We start from the raw sequence: 8,244 nt of genomic DNA, 5'->3' as shown, positions 1-8,244 counted from the left end.
AGAAGAAGGTGGAGAAATAGTCCTAAGTATTATTTAGTCACAGGTTTAGGAGTACATATTTAAGACATAAAGCAGCATTCTTATGCAATACAAGAAGAGGTATGAGCATGCATAAGTAAATCTATCTTTCCAAAGAAACATCGTTACAGAAGCTTTTCCCCCAGATGGCAATCACTGATGAAGAACAAAGGTCTTTGGATTGACACTGAAGTTGCTCATTTTCTCCTGAACAGACAATTTAGCTTACCAGTATGGATGGAATATGTTCATAGATGGCATTTAAGACAGCGTCCATCTACAACTTGTTACACACCGTTCCATGAAAGAATAGTTCTTTGCAGAGGTATGGTTGGGGTTACTGTTTGCTAAATAAACTTGGATCCAATGAGATGCATCTCTGATGGTACTGAATGAACAGAGCTATGGTTCCTAAACTTTTTGAAAAGGACTGTTTATAATCAAAGCATTGTTGCAATTCAGTTAGCATTACATGTGATGCATGAGTGAGAATTTACTTAGCACAGACCAATGATCTGTAGCCTTACAGCACTAATAACAGTAACAAGGTCAGAACAATGTCAACGAGCAGACTGCCAGACAGGCATAAAAGTTTGATCTGTCTCCAAACAGCACCAGCAACAGAAGAAAAAGGGGAGGAAATAAAAACTGACGGCTTATAAACAGCAGTAAGGGTGGCTATTCTTCTATCCTGACCTGGCAAAACACAGCTTCACTATGCCTACGCTTCTTTAGGTTTGCCCCTTCTCTCGTTAATATCCATCTTTCCCTCTGACGCCACCGTTAGCCGCCCAAAGCTGTTTTATGGCCATTTTCCAAGCTGTGAGACAATGGCATGGACATCATTAGCTAAGTGGTAGTCGGATGACAGGCGGTGGCGCTGCAATCGATAACAGCAGGCCCTGCCGACCCCGGGCGGAGCAGTGCTTACTCATCAGCCCATGGGCTTGCAGGAGCTCCAGTTTGGACCAGAAACTGGGACGAAGCCAGATAAGGGATGTGAAGGTGTCAGGGGCTCACCGCCTGTGATAACAAATGGCTATGAACAGCCACCTTATCTTCTCACCTTAAAGAGGATATGATGTGCACTGTCAGACAGCAGCTGAATGGCCAGAGCCACTCTAACAGTTATGTTATGAGGGTGAGGGAGGGTCAGCCACTGCTGCTTACATTGTATGTCTATTGAGTGATGTTTATACCTTTTCCAGGCTGTTTTAGTGTCTTTAGACTGAACAAAATTGCTATTTTTTAAATTCAAAGTTGAGTTGCATCCAACAAGAATACTAAACACTAACAGCCAGGTGATGATTGCCACAAGCTAAAATGCCTGGAGCAAGCTACAACTTAAGAATAGCTAAACACCACATTATACAACATGTTTTCAGATATGAGAAAAACCACGTCAGCACGTGTTCTCTAGGGAGGCCACCAGAGTGGTGACCAGATCCCCCTAAAGTGCCATCTGAAGCAAACATCTAGTGACAAGGTGGTGCCCTCCCTCTATCTCCAACCACAACTCATACCAGCACCGCTCTTCAAAGGGAATAAAAAAAGAGTGAAAGGCACCATGAGAACAGAAATAAACAAACAAAAATACTTTTTGAAAATCAAAAGGACATAAATCGAAAAAATAAGTAAAAGGGCAACATTAGTGATCAACACAGCTGGGGAGAAGTTCAGGAGAAGTCAGTCAGGGGCTTCTCCCATCTCAACTCTACTTCCATCCCTCTTCCTCCTTTTCTGGGATGCATATCATTCTGTGATTAAAGCTGCCAACTTTAATTAGAATACGTTTGAAGCAGAACACCTCTCTGCCTCCCACTCTCCACCTCTCTCTTCTCTGTCTGTATGCTGCAGGTGTATGAACACACTTCCAATAAAACTGTCAGAAATCCAGGCAGAAGCTGCATGTAAAGGACATCATGATGAATAGCACTTCGGGATAACGCACCAACTAAACATCCCTGGCAATCAGTGTCACTATGCATCAACGTGAGTATTAACACACACATACCTGAAAGCAGCTGGAATCTGACAAGGCACAAATCTAACGCTCCAGATGAATAGCCTATTGGAGCAGACCAGAGACCATATTTAAGAATTATTTCTTGCCTCTTTTAGTTGTTTGCACATGGACAAACAATGAAATCAATTCTGTGCCAGATTTCACTGACACCTAATCATGTCATGGCTAATAATGTGCACAATAAAATAACACAGCAAACAGCTGTAAATCTGTTAGTCACACACACTTCTGCGTTTAGGAACAATGTTTGCAGAACAGTTTGAGTAAGGGTGAGGACTCAAGTTCCTGTTTGGCATTTTCAGTTGTAACATTATACCGGACAAACAGCTTATAGCCAGCCTACCATCACAAACTCAGTCTCTGACACACCCAAACTGCTGAGACAGAAGTCTCTGTTGTCCATTTCCCACAGTAAGTAACCACAGAATTATTTTACTATATGCCTGTCGTTCTGAATCCAGAAATCTTGTTTCTCTGCTTAAAAGAAAAATCAGGATTAATGAGCATTTAGTGCCTGTCATCATTACTGTGAGACAGATGAGCTTCCTACTGGAGTCGGAAGTTGTATCACAATACACACAACTGCTGGAAACACCTATTAAATGGAAAGAAGGTGTGTCACCACCTGCTATGATTCAAAGCAGGAAAAGACATTTTCAAAAGATGAACAGCAACTCATTTACAGACAGACTTCCACCTGATTAAAGGATGCATCTCAAAAGGAACTACCAGGTTTATTGTGATCAGGATGATTAAATAGAAAAAGCCTGTTAAGCTGCTCTAGCAACAAGTCAGATTGAAGTTTAACCCCATGTCAGTTCAGAATCACACCATCATGGAAACTTTGAAGGAGTTTGTTAAAACAATGTTTCACTTTTATGCTTGACCACCAACGCTGATTCTGATAGAAGGCAACAGATGCTCTGCAATTTGACACAAATTTTCAGCCCCTGCAGCACAATCAACACTTGTTCTAAGAGCAGTTGCACAAAGTTACAACCACCAATTTACTACTGACCAAAGGTGAAACTGGTGGTGAACTATGCAGCCAGTCCAAGCATACACCCTCACTGTGAGAGCACGCCCCACCACATTGTCATAACGGCCCAGAAACAGCTTGAATAGAACAGAGCCATGGTGCTACCATAGGGCCAGATGCATAAACAATATATACACACAATCCGGTATTTATAAAGGGAAAATGTTTGCTGAGAATGTGCAGGGTATAAATGTGTACACACACCCTGCTATGAGGAGGCCACATAATTCAACATAAAACATAACTATTTCACATAGCTTGCTCAGTATGATCATGATATTTGTTTGATTTAGTTCAATGACTTTATTATGGGTGTTTTACATAACTGCAGCTGCGCATCTTGGTCATGGGTAACAGCAGTGGAAGACCTCTCAAATGAGGCTAAAAAGAGCACAAGTATGTGGAGATTGTTCTGATTTTCTGGCTAGGAAAAACAGCAAACAAACCTTGATCCATCCGTACATCTATGTCCCCTCTCTGATCATCTCCAAGCAAGGACATAAGACAGACAGGCTACAGGTTTATCCACAGCAAATGAAGTGGAAGTTGTTGGTTCTCCACTCATAGCCTTGACACTGTTTTTTTTCCCCTTTTAACCTCTCCAGGATCCTATGAATTTATATCACTTCTTTATAATGAATACCTGATACACCAAATACAACTAATGTAATTGTGTTCACCTTACTGTTAGGGGTCTCAGATTTATATCCAGTAAAACTGTGTTTGTTCTTTGCTATTGCTTAGATTATCATGGCCATTTAGTTGTGGCTAAAATGGCTGATATGCAAATGATAGGTTAAGGGAGTGTCTGCACCCTTTCATGGCTAAAAATGGAGGTGGAAACTGGGTTAGTGCACGTACAAATAGTTTCATGATGATTGAAATTTATATCAAAAACACAGTTACATACACATAGCCCTGATCTTCTAACACCCATCATCCATATCTGATTTTGCAAAGAAATTAACACAATCCACAGAACCAATCAGCTGTCAACAGACACCACGAGGAGTGTTAGAGCCCTGAAGAATTAAAGTTGTTTTGACCACAGGAAACGTTCTAACCTGTTTATCTTTGTGGTCCAATGAACATTTGCATCCACTTTAAAGACATTTCTTCAAGGCGCTAAAGTTATCATTTTCACAAGAATCGGACCGACTGACATCCCTAAACATAACACCTCTGGTCACAGCACGGAGGCATAATAAAATAGACTCCATTGTTGCCCCTCTCGAACTCTTCCCTTCACCTTTGACCCTCAGCTCTCCCCCTCTCCACCCTCTACACTTCTTCTGGCCCACCATTTCCCTCCCACACAACCAAGCATCGTAGGTGGACTTCCTACAGGAAACCCAGGGGCGCCACCAGGGAGAATCTCCAGTAAGGGAGTCAAACAAAGACACGCAGGGACCTCTGCTCACTGCAGTCCAATTTAGGGAATGAAGCACTGACACTTGGAGAAGAGCTGAGAGGCTGGTCAGTATGACCAGTTAAGGCTAAATTAAAAACATTGTCTGGCTAATGTGGGAAATCAGTCTGTCCCTACCCATTAAAAATATTCTCCAGTTTATCCTTTAATACTTGCGTAGGTGGATTTCATTGCAGAGTGTCTTTGTTTTACAGAATTCCAGACTCTACAGCCTTTCGAAATATTCAGTATAGTCAGCAGGAACACTGACTCATCCAAAAACAATCAGAAGCTGTTATACTCATAACATGTAATGGAGCTTGTATTCATGCATGACAAATCTCTTTTTTAGGCTAGTTCCCTGCACAATCCACAAACCTTAGAGAATTTTAAGGATAGGAACTGCGCTGGCAGTGTATGTAAGTGAAACAAACTTTGTGTGTGCAGCTAGCAGCAGCAGAGGTCCAACCTATTGAACTCGGGGCAGTGGCCTCATTTCACTGGCAGAGACTCAATCATAACATCTTATCTACGGACATGCTGACTCATGGAATTCAGCTGTGGCCAATAGCCAAGCAGCAGGGTTACTTATGGCAGTCATTGATTGGTTGATCCCTGAACACAAAGCTGAAAGGGCACATGCCAGGAACACAGCCTGAAGCAGAAACTGGCAGCAGTTTGCTCATGCTTTACTTCACTCTCACAGTCTTGTAGCTGCTATTTTTTTTTTTTTAAATCCTCCATCTGACAGTCTTTCTTTGTTGTGTCACTTTCTTACTTTTGCCATTTCCTCTCAAGTCTCCTTTCGTGATCACTTTGCACAGCTTTTCCAAATTACCATAGCCCGTTAGCCTTGTTCCACTGTTGTGTAATTGTTGCTGGAATGGCAAAACAAGGCTGCTCATGTCCAGAGGTCACCATTCCTCTGCGGCTTACATCCTGGTCCTTCATCTCCATGGTCACCCTTATTCCAAACAGTGTCACCAGGATTTTTTTTGGCATGAAAATATCAAGCCTAGTTTATAGTACTTGAACAGAGCTCACTTTCGGAACTATTAATCAAATCAAAGGGTTTCACTGACCAGTAGAATGACCCATTACTAATGGGAAAAGCAATCCTTACCTTAACAAGGTGGGTTTGGGTTATACAGGAAATCCAAATTATTTCTAAATTCTTACATGAAGCTTTTATTTCAAAGGGCTACTTCTTAGAAACACTGTAACTGCCTTTTAAGCATTTTGCTTCCTTACCATACACTAAGCAAAGCTAACATAGTTGATTTAGGGTCTGTACATAACATCATCATTCAGGATTCAGAGTTGTACTAGCTCCACAAAAGGGGACACACTACAGAGGCCTTTATATCTGCATGTTCCCATCTGCAAATCAGTAATGAGCAAGGGAGCAGAAAAAGTGGGGAGAGAAGAGGACCTCAGTTCAGTTGAGGCAGGCACACTTTCTAATGGAAATTTAGATACAATCATCCCAGAATGCACTTCTCTCTGCCTAATAATCGGCCACTAGAACAAGGCAGCCATTGAGAGGAGAGCGACTGTAATCTGGTGCCCCAAACTCCAAAGCTGTCCGCTATAATTAGCTCCTTTCTCCATCAAACACAGACTTACAAGCAAACTTCTCCTGTAATACAAGAGAGAGATTTAGTAAATGGTGTGATTTCAAGAGTGGGAGAAATTTCCCATACTTTTTTTTAAAAGTCACCTCAAACTGACAGGTGTGCTAACTGTGAAATCTGTAAATGAGCAGGTGAGCAACCAGCGTTTAATTCAAGTTTGCTTGTGGAATAATAAAAGCCTGGCATAACAAGTGGCAAGTTCTCTAATAGACTGGTATTACAAGTCCAAAACAATGTGCCTTGTTTAAATAAAATGCCCACAGTTAGGCTTTCTGATTTATGTTCTGTTTTACATTGACGGGCCAAAATAATTAACTGGTCCTGTACTGAGAAATAAAGTGAATTGGTGACTTGAAAGTGCACGCAAAACCCACTGTTTATCAGTTCACATAATGTAGGGCATAATCTCACATCCAGAGTCCTTAGCAAAAGCTGTGACCGCATCTCTGCCCTACATCCTGACGAGCAAAGCCCACACTACTCTAATCTCAGAAACACGTTCAAGCAAAACGGCCTTCCAACCCGATCCACAGCCCTGGGGCAAAACGACAGGGGTTAGTGGGCATGCTGGTAGCTTGCCTGCTGCCTGTGCAAATGGCACAACTATTAGAGGAAGAGGATGCTTCCTGGAGAGGTGTGACTCCGTTGCAAAGGGCCCAATCAAACAGACAACAGAAGTGCAGACAGCTCCTAATGTATTTACCTGTGAAAAAATAGACCATCTTTTGAGGAACGCTGGCATTCGTATGTTTACTTCCTCTTTAGCATGGTCCTCTTAATAAAGTTGATTAAGATCAAAGAGAAAGCTCATCAAAAGCAGTGACTCAAAATATAGCCAGATAATTTAGGGTTATGAGTCATCATATTTGCTGAATGAGGATGCAGATCCAAAGTATATTTGTATTATGAAATGACAAAGTTCCTTTTTCTCAGAAATGTCCCTTCTGTCAGTCAATGACACAGCAGTAGTTACAGACCAAAGTCCTTGTTTTGTACCTGTGTGTTAAAGCCATGCCTTACACAATCACCCAGCTATCTCAGTCTCTGACAACTTTTACAGTCAATATTTGAACAGTATCTCAGAGGTATGTTGAAGGATCACTTCTCAAAAGAAAATACTCAAGTCCAGAATAAGGACTCTGGCAGAAAGGGAGTGGCTGCCAGAGCAATGACCACTTTGCAGTGGCAGTGAGATCAAGCTGTGACACATCAGTGACTAGTTCTGCCCCAAAAATAAGATTAATGGCAGTGTTAATTGTTAACATGAAGTCACCATGATCAACCCAGGAGTAGATATGGAGCATTTAAAGAGTCAATCTAAAATAAATAAATAAATAAAAACTCAGATATTTTAATGGTGGAATATAGGAAGACTTTATAACCTATGTGAGAAAAGCTTATGTCCATTTATGTCACAGGTACAGTGAAAAATAAAATGGGAAAACTAAGCAAAGTTACCCCCGGGGCATTTGTTAAATGAGTCATCAAGAAGCTTCCTACATGAAGTGAGAAGGAATCATTTATCAGAAAAAAAAGAGAAGATATACTAATACTATAACCTAAGTCTGATTAGGTTCAATGTTTGTGATAAACGTTATAGTAAACATACCAAATATATAATATATAATTCAATTATTTTTCTTATCCAGGATATTACAGCAAATAGGCACAAAATGCAAACAGGGCATCAAACAATTGCTTCTTTATCCTAATCCAAACATCCTGTTTCCTCTCGACCAATTTAAAGTCGCTTTTGCTTCTTTTATTTGAGGCATGGTGTGGAGTTTCTCCAGGCCTGACAAGACCAATGCATTCCAGGTGTTGTTGTACAAACAATTGTAAGGTTTGGATCGGAGCCATTTTTATGACCAGTTTTCTCCTTTATAAACTAGCAAAGACTAGCCAACCTGTCACTTGATCCGTTTATTTATTATTATAATTTTTACAGATCCATGCATCAACATTAAAATAATCATTATCATTACTACAGAGTGCTTCAAATCATGCCAGCCCTCGGGGGGGGGGGACTGGGGTTGACTCCCAGATTGTTTTTCGCAAGACTTCAGTCCAACTAAGCAGCCAGAGAGGAAGGAAAATATTTGTCCAATATTGGACAAAA

At 41.1% G+C, this 8,244-nt stretch overlaps 1 protein-coding gene across 1 annotated transcript in view; it reads right to left on the bottom strand.

Annotated features, from left to right (window-relative positions):
- Positions 1-8,244, bottom strand: part of arhgap35a (Rho GTPase activating protein 35a) — a 70,060-nt gene that overhangs the window by 61,044 nt on the left and 772 nt on the right. The window lies entirely within an intron of this gene.

Source organism: Melanotaenia boesemani, chromosome 9 (assembly GCF_017639745.1).
Source record: "Melanotaenia boesemani isolate fMelBoe1 chromosome 9, fMelBoe1.pri, whole genome shotgun sequence".
NCBI lineage: Eukaryota > Metazoa > Chordata > Actinopteri > Atheriniformes > Melanotaeniidae > Melanotaenia > Melanotaenia boesemani.
This window is presented reverse-complemented; position numbering and strand designations above follow the sequence as displayed.